Here is a 10,000-nt window from a genome sequence, read left to right on the forward strand (position 1 = left end):
ATGATACGCTTGGTTTATAACATCCATATCTGGTGTTTTGGTATCATTGGAGGTATATTTATTAAGGTGTTCATGCACACACCAAAAGAGTATGAGAAGGAAGGATACTTTGTTGTTTGAGGAGGGGGGAATGAGACTGAGGAATGCACGTCACAACGCTGCCAGGATTGAACCCAGCTCATTACTAAGCTTACTCCATCACCACCTCCCTCCAGTCATTCTGTTTTTATAATGTTTTGCAGTATAGCGTTCAAATCCTGTCACTCTCCTGCAGCAGCTGTCGTCGAACCCAGGTCTATTCACTGCAGCACAGGCCTCATCTTCCTTGTTCCCCCTTTTATGTACTTTTCCTTTATTATATATTACTTACAGCACCTGAGGCCCAGAGCCCACAGCCCCTTTGTTCTGATGGGAGCGCGGATTCTCACTTTACATCTCTCATTATCCGCCTGAAAGAGGGTTGAGGAGCTGCCATTCGTACTTATTCCTCTGGCCTAAGAAGATACCGCCTTGTTCTTGTTCTTGTTCTTCCTCATCTTCTTCTTCTTCTTCTTCGTCGTCGTCTTCTTCTTCTTCTTGTCTTCCTCTTCGTCGTCGTCGTAGTCTTCTTTTCTTCTTCGTCTTCTTTTTCTTCTTCTTCGTCGTCGTTGTCGTCGTCGTCTTCTTCTTCTTCTTCTTCTTTGTCATCATCATAATCATAATCATCATCATCGTCATCACCATCATTTTGTTCTTCTTCTTTTTTGTCGTCTTCGTTTTGCCTCTTCTTCGTCATCGTCGTAGTCTTCTTTTCTTCTTCTTATTCTTCTTTCTCTCTTCTTTCCTATTTTTTCTTTTTCTTTTTTTCATTCTTCTTTTTTGTTTCTCTCATTTTCTTTTCCTCCTCCTCGTTTTCATAAGGTTCCTGCATTGCCATTCCTATGAAAACACGCCAGATGGTCACACCGTAAATGCAGTACCCCCTTTGATCCAATAATATATGATAATCGCTGAAACGACTTGAGAGAGAGAGAGAGAGAGAGAGAGAGAGAGAGAGAGAGAGAGAGAGAGAGAGAGAGAGAATTAAGTATCCTTTCCAGTACATTTCAGTTAAAAGCTGAATTTAATGGTTTGGTGATAGCACCAGTAAAGTAGGCTTACGTCTTCATACTGAAGTGGCTGAATCACTCTTCTTTCTCTTTGTTCCTCTTCCTTCTCCTTCTTGCTATAGCTTTCAGACCCCCCCCTCTCTCTCTCTCTCTCTCTCTCTCTCTCTCTCTCTTTTCCGCCTCCCCATCTACCTCTCCCTGCCTCTCTCCTTTCACAAAAGCCGGATTTTCCCGACTTTCCTTACCTTTTAATCTAGCTTCCGTAAGAACTTTTCTCATGTTCTTCCCTTCCTTCTTCCTTTCTCCCTCTCCCTCATGCTGTCTCTCTCTCTCTCTTCCTGTTTTGCCTTCTTTCTTCTTGTCGTCTTCCTTCTTTGTTCATTTTCTATACTCCTATTTCTCCTCCTTCATCTCTTCCTCCTCTTTCCTCTCTTCTTTTTCCTCCCTCCATTCTTCCTTCTCCCTCCTCTCTTCCTCCTTTAGTAACTCCAGTTGTTGCAGGTGGCGGTGGTCTCCCAGAATAACCAATTGCGTAAAAATTAGGCATTGCTGGTGAGGTGAAGTTGGTGGTAGTCGTGATGAATATGTAAAGGCATAGCACCCCCAGGAGGCACCCACCACCACCACCATCATCATCACCATCATCATCATCATCATCATCAACAACATCATCATCATCATCGTCATCGTCGTCGTCGTCAGTTATTTTCATTCTCTCATTCGTCATTCATTTTCATCGTCTCATTATCATTGTCATCATCGTCGTCGTCCCCTCTTCCAAGGCCCATATGGGCCTTACCCTCTTCCTCCTCGTCTTCGTCCTCGTCTTCCTCCTTCTCCTCCTCCTCCTCGTCTTCGTCCTCGTCTTCCTCCTTCTCCTCCTCCTCCTCGTCTTCGTCCTCGTCTTCCTCCTTCTCCTCCTCCTCCTCGTCTTCGTCCTCGTCTTCCTCCTTCTCCTCCTCCTCCTCCTCCCCATCATCATCATCATCATCGTCATCATCTTCACCATCACCACCACCACCGCCGCCGCCGCCGCCGCCGCCGCCGCCACCACCACCACCACCACCACCACCACCACCACCACCACCACCACCGTAGCCACATAGATAAACAGCAGAGTACAAACCTATAGACCTACCAACAAAGTGCCCAGTGAGGCGGATACCAGTTGCATCGAATTATATTTCACATAGCATGCATACTTTTGTAATGTGTCTGACTCTGGGCATAGACTTAGGCAGCCCGTTCCCTAAAGCCCAGCAGTCCCCCTACTTCCCACACACCTCCACATGTCACGCTTTCGGCGCTAACACGTACCGTCTATATTGAATAAATGCTAGGGCTGTCTCATATAGGATCGATGTATTGGCCTTAGCGGGGAAGTTTATAGTACATGGCGGTGGGTCTTTATGGCAGATCACATGTGTGTTTTAGCGAAAGTCAGATTCTTAAAAGTCAGTTGCAAATGTAGAGTGAAGAGGGAGAGGTGTGAGGTGGTAAGCGGGTCAGACAGAGTATCAAACTAATCATCACTTATAATTCCTTCACTGTAACTTGGCGTAGGTTTTCGTCCTTTTGCAGGCTGTTTCTCGTAGCCCAGTGACAGTAAACAAAGCATTACTGTGGCTCTGCTTTCTTCCATACAACTTCTTCGTGACTAGCACCATATTCTAGTGTTAATCTCTTGTTACAGCTCAGCATTCAAGATGGAGGGATTGCAGTTTTAAGCCTAGTTAAAGTGAACAGAATATAAACTTTGATGACCTGAACTTGCCTCACCTCTAACTTAAAATCGCCGATGCTATCTTATCCAAGTTGACCCAGCCCAACTAAACCTGACCTGATTTGACCTTACCTTACCTTACCTTACCTTACCTTACCTTACCTTACCTCTACACTACGTTAGCCCATCATACCTTACCTTACCTTACACCAACGTAACCTCACCTAACGTAACTTAGTCAGGTCTGTATTAACTGTTACCTAAACTAAGCTAACCCATCTTACCCTACACTACCTTATCTTGACCTGACCTAACCTAACCTATGCTAACCTTACCTTACCTTACTTGCCTGACGCCTATACTGAACTAACCCATCCTACCCTAACCTGATCAAAACTAACCATGCCTAAACCAACCCACTTAACCTAATTTAACCTTACCTAATTTTGCCTTAACTTGCCTTACCTAACATCTGACTTAAGCAGACTCGTCTTAACCTATCCTAACCTAACCTGGCCAGCTTATTCCCGTCCATCATCACCCCCATTGCCCGCACCTTCCCCGCTGTCTCTTGCTACCGTGCCTCATTAGCCAAGCTCTTTCATTTCGAGAGGCCAGAGAGAGAGAGAGAGAGAGAGAGAGAGAGAGAGAGAGGTATACAAAGAAAGGAGGGAGGACGGAGAAGAGTGGGTCGTAGGAGGAGCTGGGAGAGTACACCTGACCAGACATCCCCAAATTTAACCCACCCTGCTTTTACCTTACGTATCCCAGCTTAACCTAAGCTAATTTCACCAGACCTTCTCAAACCAAGGTAAACCAAACCTAACTTAACCCAACTTAATTTTATCTGACCTAGCCTAAGCTAAGCTAATGAAATCTTACCCAGCCAAGGCTAATCTGATCTCACCTAACTGATCTAATACCATGCTTGACGCTAACCTTCATAGCTCAAACCATCCCACCTCCTCTCCCAGATCATAAACAAGGCCACCCCCATCGTGCGTCCCACATCACTGCATCCCATGTCCTTGTATCCCATCTTCTTGCACCCCATCTTCTTGCATCCCATCTCCATGCATCCCATCTCCTTGCATCCCATCTCCATGCATCCCATCTCCTTGCATCCCACCTCCTTGTACTCTGCCTCATTAGCCAAACTCTTTCACCTTCAAGTCAGCAAATTGGAGCAGAGATAAGATACAGAAGCGGGAGACAGAATGGAGATTAGCAGGTTGCAGGAGCACTGAAGAGAGTATTCCGAAATTGATTTGACCAGAAGTCATGCTCTAATCTGACCTAATCCAACAGAGCTTAACCGAATATTACTTATGATAATTTAATCACACCTCACCTCACCTCACCTCACCTAACCTTACCTAACTTAACCTAACCTAACCTAACTGAACCTAACCCCACCTAATGTTGCCTAGCCTAACCTAACCTAGTATAACGTAGCATTTCGTAGCCTTATCTCATCTAACCAAACGTAATCTGTCCTAAACACACCTAATCTAATATCGCACATTTTCACCAAATTTTATTCATCTCTCTTTAATCTACCTAGCTCAAGCCACCAACCTCCCTCCCCCGCCCCCATGTCCTCCCTTCCATCATTGGCTCCCCCATGGGCTCCCCCCTCTCCCATTTCCCCCCCCTCTCTCTCTCTCTCTCTCTCTCTCTCTCTCTCTCTCTCTCTCTCTCTCTCTCTGTCCAGCGTGTGCCACTAAACACATAATTAAACCGAGGAAAGGCACGCTGGATTAAGTGAGTCTTGTACTTTGCTTAAACGAAACGAAGGGAAAAAGTGAAGGACGATAGTTTATGGAATTACCTTTGCCTCCAAGGAATGAATGAATGAAGTAATGAATGAAGGAAAGAAGTGAACTGAAAATGAATGGATATAGTTTATACTCATCTTTGCCTCCAGGAAAAGAAGGAAGTTAACAGTGAATGAAGTAAGGAAGTTAATGGTGAAGGAAAGAAGGAAGGAGGAAAGTTAATGGTGAAGGAAGGAAGGAAGTTATTGGTGAAGGAATGAAGGAAGTTAATGGTGAAGAAAGGAAGAAAGGGAGTTATTGGTGAAGAAATGAAGGAAGTTAATGGTGAAGGGAGGAAGGAAGTTAATGGTGATGGAAGGAAGGAAAGTAATGGTGAAGGAAGTTAATGATGGAAGGAAGGAATGAAGGAAGGAAGTTACTGGTGAAGGGAGGAAGGAAGGAAGAAGTTAATGGAAGGTAAAAAGCGAATTTAGATTGTGGATTACCTTTGTCTCACGAATGGAAGGAAGGAAGGAAAGAAGAGGGAAAAGCTGAAAAATAAAAACGTACTATGTTGTGGATTCTGGTATTCCTTTGCCTCCCCTCAACAATGAGAAAGAGAGAGAGAGAGAGAGAGAGAGAGAGAGAGAGAATTGATATTTCTGATAATCACCTATTCCACACCAAAGCGAAGGAACGAAGGAAAAACCGAATGACGAACTTTCTTTCTACAGTTTTTGGATTCATCTTTTTTACTGTCAAATCATTGTAATCTTTTCTGTATCGTGTTATTTTTTCGTCATGCTGACAATATCATTTGTGTGGTAGAGGTAGAGTTTTAAGTAGTTGTAATTATTCACACTAGAAGACAGGGTGGGGAAGATGGAGGGGAGGGAGGGGAGGGGAAAGAGAGGAAGGGGAAGAGGGAGAAAGCAGGAGGATGAAGAAGGGATTGGATGTAGAGGATGAAGGAGGAAAAAGAGGTAGAGGAAGGGGATGGGGAAAAGGGAGGGGAGAGAGGGGATGGGGAAGAGGGGAAGGGGCGAAAGGGAGAAGGCAAAGGGAAGAGGAAAGGATTTAAGGTAAGGGAAGGGGATGAAGGAGGAGGTGGTAGGGGCATGGGGTTGAGTAAAGGGGAGGGGCTGGGTAAGAGGCTTCAATGGGCTTTTTTTTTTTTTTTTTTTTTTTTTTTATGTGGCAGCTTTATTGAGGAGGGTGTGTAGAGGAAAGGAGGAGAAAATTGGAAGAAAGTAGGAAAAAAAGGGAGGGAGGAAAGGAGAGAAAGAGAATGGAGTAGTAGGTTGTGGATTGGAGGACGGAAGGAGGAAGAATGGGAAGGATACAGGGAAGGTGGAAAAGAGAGAGAGAGAAGGGAGGGGGAATGATGGCTTGAAGTGTGGAGGAGGAATGAAGGAGGGCGGAATAAAGGGAAGAAAAGAAAGGAAGGGGGAAGGGAAGGAAGAATAAGTGAGTGGAAGCAGATGGGTTTGGGGAGGAAAGGAGGAAGGAAGGAAAGGTGAAAGGGAATGAGTAAAGAAGGGAAGGGAAGGGGATATTAAAGGAGAAAATCAGGAAGGAAAGATGGAAGAAGTAAGTTAAGTAAAGGAGATAGGGAGGAAGGAATGGAAAGGAAAGAATGAGAGAAGGAAGGAAGGGAAGAATAAGGGACTGTAAGAAGAAGGAATTATTGACGAAAATGGATCCATACTATGCTTCTTTAATCATAACGTGGCCCAATTTATCTTCTACTGCAGCTGATTTCACGTAGCTTAATGCCATAAACACACAGTGCTACGGCTTTACATAATTTCCATAGCGTCTCTTCGTGACTAGCATCATACTGAAGTGTTGATCTGTTGTTACAACGCAGAGTTGAAGATGAAGAGATGTCAATTTTAGGTCTTTTGAGTAAAATGAGTAGAGTAAGTAAATGGTTATGTAATTCAGGAAAGATGATAAAAGTAGTCTTTTTTTTTTTTTTTTTTATCTACAGTAGGTCCTCCCACTCAACAAACCACTTCTGCACCCACTTGACAACAGTCAGTATTTATCAAGATGATTTATTTTACACGGTTACCCTATGGTGTATTTATGTTATCAGTAAGTTCAGAGAGTTGGGGACTACACAGGTACCAGTGATGTGTTTTTGTTTTGAGTGGTAGATGAAAACTATCCCGTTGATGCTGCAAGAGTGGTGTGTGCTTGTTGTGAGTGGCAGAGGGGTTACTCAGAGGAGGCGGTGTTGTTCCCTTGACAGCCTGGCAACGCGAGAATCGAAGGCGTTGTAATGGGAGAGAGAGAGAGGGAGGGAGGGAGAGAGAGAGGGGGGGGAGGGGGAGAGGGGCAGGCGCGACCTACGTTCAATTCTTAGGCGATTTATCTGGTCTGAGAACAGCAGTTATGTAAGTTAAGGTCTGTGGTGTGTACATAATTGTCATAATTGGTGTTTTGATAATTTATCCAATGTCAGTATTATAAATTTAACAACGACTAAGGCTGCTAGTGATGTTTGCAGTGCATTATAGAAAGCCCTCAAAGCTCCTTAAAAAGAAAAGAAATGGATCGTACAGTAGCCTACTTGGCATATTCGAAATCTTTGTTTACAAGCCGTGTATCTGGTTATACGATACATGAGTGCTTCTTTGACTATATCTCAGTAAGTGTCGTGATTTGTGAACGTCAATTATCTGTCTGTGACAACTTCGGTGAGGGAGACACAAAGTGCAGAGTAGGGATCCGGTTTATTTTAAAATTTCACCAAGGCAATTTTAGGCCAGGTTTGAGTTAAAAAGAATACAGTATGGAGAAATGGGGGAAAAGTGGAATAACAAACTAAGTCTTGTCTTCAACTGTACTTCCTGTCACATGATGGATTTTTGCATATTTTCAACATGTTGCAGTGGCAGCTTGGCGTGTCAGATGGGATTTTCGCGGGATACTTCTGACATTAAGATGAAGCATCCCTTTAGTTGGGCCGGCTGCCGTCATGCTTCATATTGAGAGTTCTAGTGTAATAATTTTTTAAAAATAATTTTTCGGGATAATTTTTTCACTGTCAGTATTGTAAATATATTTATGATTAATTAAGGGATTCTGTGGTGTTTCTTTCTTGCACATCACAGTAAAGCTCCAGGCACAGATATTTATTTCCATTCTACTCCATCACAGTTTGTATTTCTTATCTGTACTTTCATCTCTAAGTTTCCTTTCTTGTCGTTCTGTAGCTGTTGATACCTAAGCTACTATTCTTCATCTAAAGTTAGCAGTAGTTGGGTTCCTAAGGGTTCTGTCTGTAATCCACCCTTCACAGCGTGCGTCACAGCCGGTACTTCAGTAACCATGGGATTAGGAGACACCTAATCCGGTTTTTGCCTTGTCTCATATTCCTGATTTTGGCAAAGCAAACCTTTTTGTTTTTAATGAATCAAAGCCTCAATTCTTATATCTTTCGACCCGCCAAATCTTCCACGAGAGTATCCTTTAATTTTCAACAATTTACAAATTAGTTCATCATTTCTCAGTATCCTTGAGGTTTCATTCTCTTAGACTCTAACATGGAAAGATCACATTACCTCCCTTTCAAAATCCACTTCCCAGAGATCAGGTGTGCTAAGCCTACTCCTTGTCTTCTTTGCCACGGCAAATCTCTTGAAAATGTTCAGTTGTCTTATTCGCCCCTGTATGGAGTACAGCTAACATGTTGGGGAGGGGAGGGGGGTCCCCACATACCACCCCTCTGAACTGGGTGAAGGCTGACTTTTTGTCTCATCTACTTCCCCTTTCGTACCAGCTCCCAGTGTTGCATCTTTATTTCTCAGCTATCACTAATTCATTGAACACCGTTCTTTTGATGTCTATTTGCACCCTTCCTCCAATACGCCGGGCGCGTAGCACTTGTTTAGCAGAGCAGTATCGCTGTTTCAGTGGATATAATTCTTCTGGACTGTGCGTTTGCATCCTTCCTCTAATATCTCGGGCGTACAGCACACGTTTGGCAGAGCCGCATCACCTCTTTTCTTTTAAACTTCCTTATGCAAACTTCAACATATACTTTCAGTCCCTCATATATGTAACATCTCAGTGTTTTCCACTGCCTGTGACCCCTAATCTTTAAGTGTAATGTATACAGGCATCTCGAAAGAACAGTTCCTGATATTGCCTCTCCTCTGTTGTTTTTTCTTTTTTTTTCTGGAAATGAATAACTTTGCGGAATTTTTGCCAATGCTTCTTTCTTCACACACACACACACACACACACACACACACACACACACACACACACACACACACACACACACACACACACACACACACACACACACACACACACGGTATAGTATCGTAAGTAGGGAACTATCGTAAGTGTAGGTAGTGGTGAGAGTTGGTGGTGGTGGTGGTGCACCGCTGCCACTAAGCCACAGGGGATTTCCGTCGCCAATATCTCTCACCTCGACGCCAGCCTGGATATTTCATGGATTTTCCTCGCAGGTGAGATACGATATAGATATTCGATAAATAATCCTTGGGAGGATAAACTCCTGAATAATTATTTCCCCTGGACTCCCAGGTACTCAGGTGACATTATATAATAGTACAGGTAAAGAAGAGGGACTGGAGTTGGAATCATGCGAGTATGTGGAAAATTAGATGGGTTATTTCGTATCCTGTCTCTGATAAACAATTTTATGGGAATTGTTACACCTAAATAATAATTTGCCGTACGCTGTACATACTCATTAGGAATAACATAAAGTTCTGGGTGAGGCAGGTTACCAAGCAGGTGTCCTGACCAGTAGACGGTTAAACAGAGATAGAATATTATAATGTGCGAAATAGTTATCGTATACATGAAACTGGGTGTATTTCGTAATGGATGGAGTATGGGCATTATAAAGAGTGATTTCTATGGGAAAGTTTTGTATGGTTCTTATGTTTTGAGTAATAATCATATATGAAAATGATTGGTTTATTTCTCGTACTCTCAAGTTATCCAAGTAAGGTCTTACTCTTACCCTGGGCTCCTGCGTACACAGTTGAAATTATATAGTGATGGGGTAAAAGAGGCTGCCCAGACTCCTTCGACCTACTATCAGCTGAGTAATAATGTCTGGCTTTACAGTACTTTCAGGTTTCTATGACTCACTCAGCCAAGCAAAGCCGCATGGCGTTAGTTACAATGCAGAACCAGAATTGCACCGACCATGAGGGAGTGGATGGTACCAGTTTTTAACACGTTCAGGCTCTAGTGACTTAGGCCTTTACTCTCGTCAGTTAAGGAGGTTCCCAAGCACCACTTCCTTAGCGATTTCTTTTTTGGATATGGCTGGTCAGTGTCCTTTTGTGCGTTATCTATGAAGAGTATGGCAGTATTAGAATTATTTATGTAGCGTGAAGGACATGTAGGTGAAATAAGCTAAATAAGTTGCTTAGGAA

This window comes from Coenobita brevimanus, chromosome 1 (genome assembly GCF_032717465.1).
Source record: "Coenobita brevimanus isolate Jiangsu-jjx chromosome 1, ASM3271746v2, whole genome shotgun sequence".
Taxonomy (NCBI): Eukaryota; Metazoa; Arthropoda; class Malacostraca; order Decapoda; family Coenobitidae; genus Coenobita; species Coenobita brevimanus.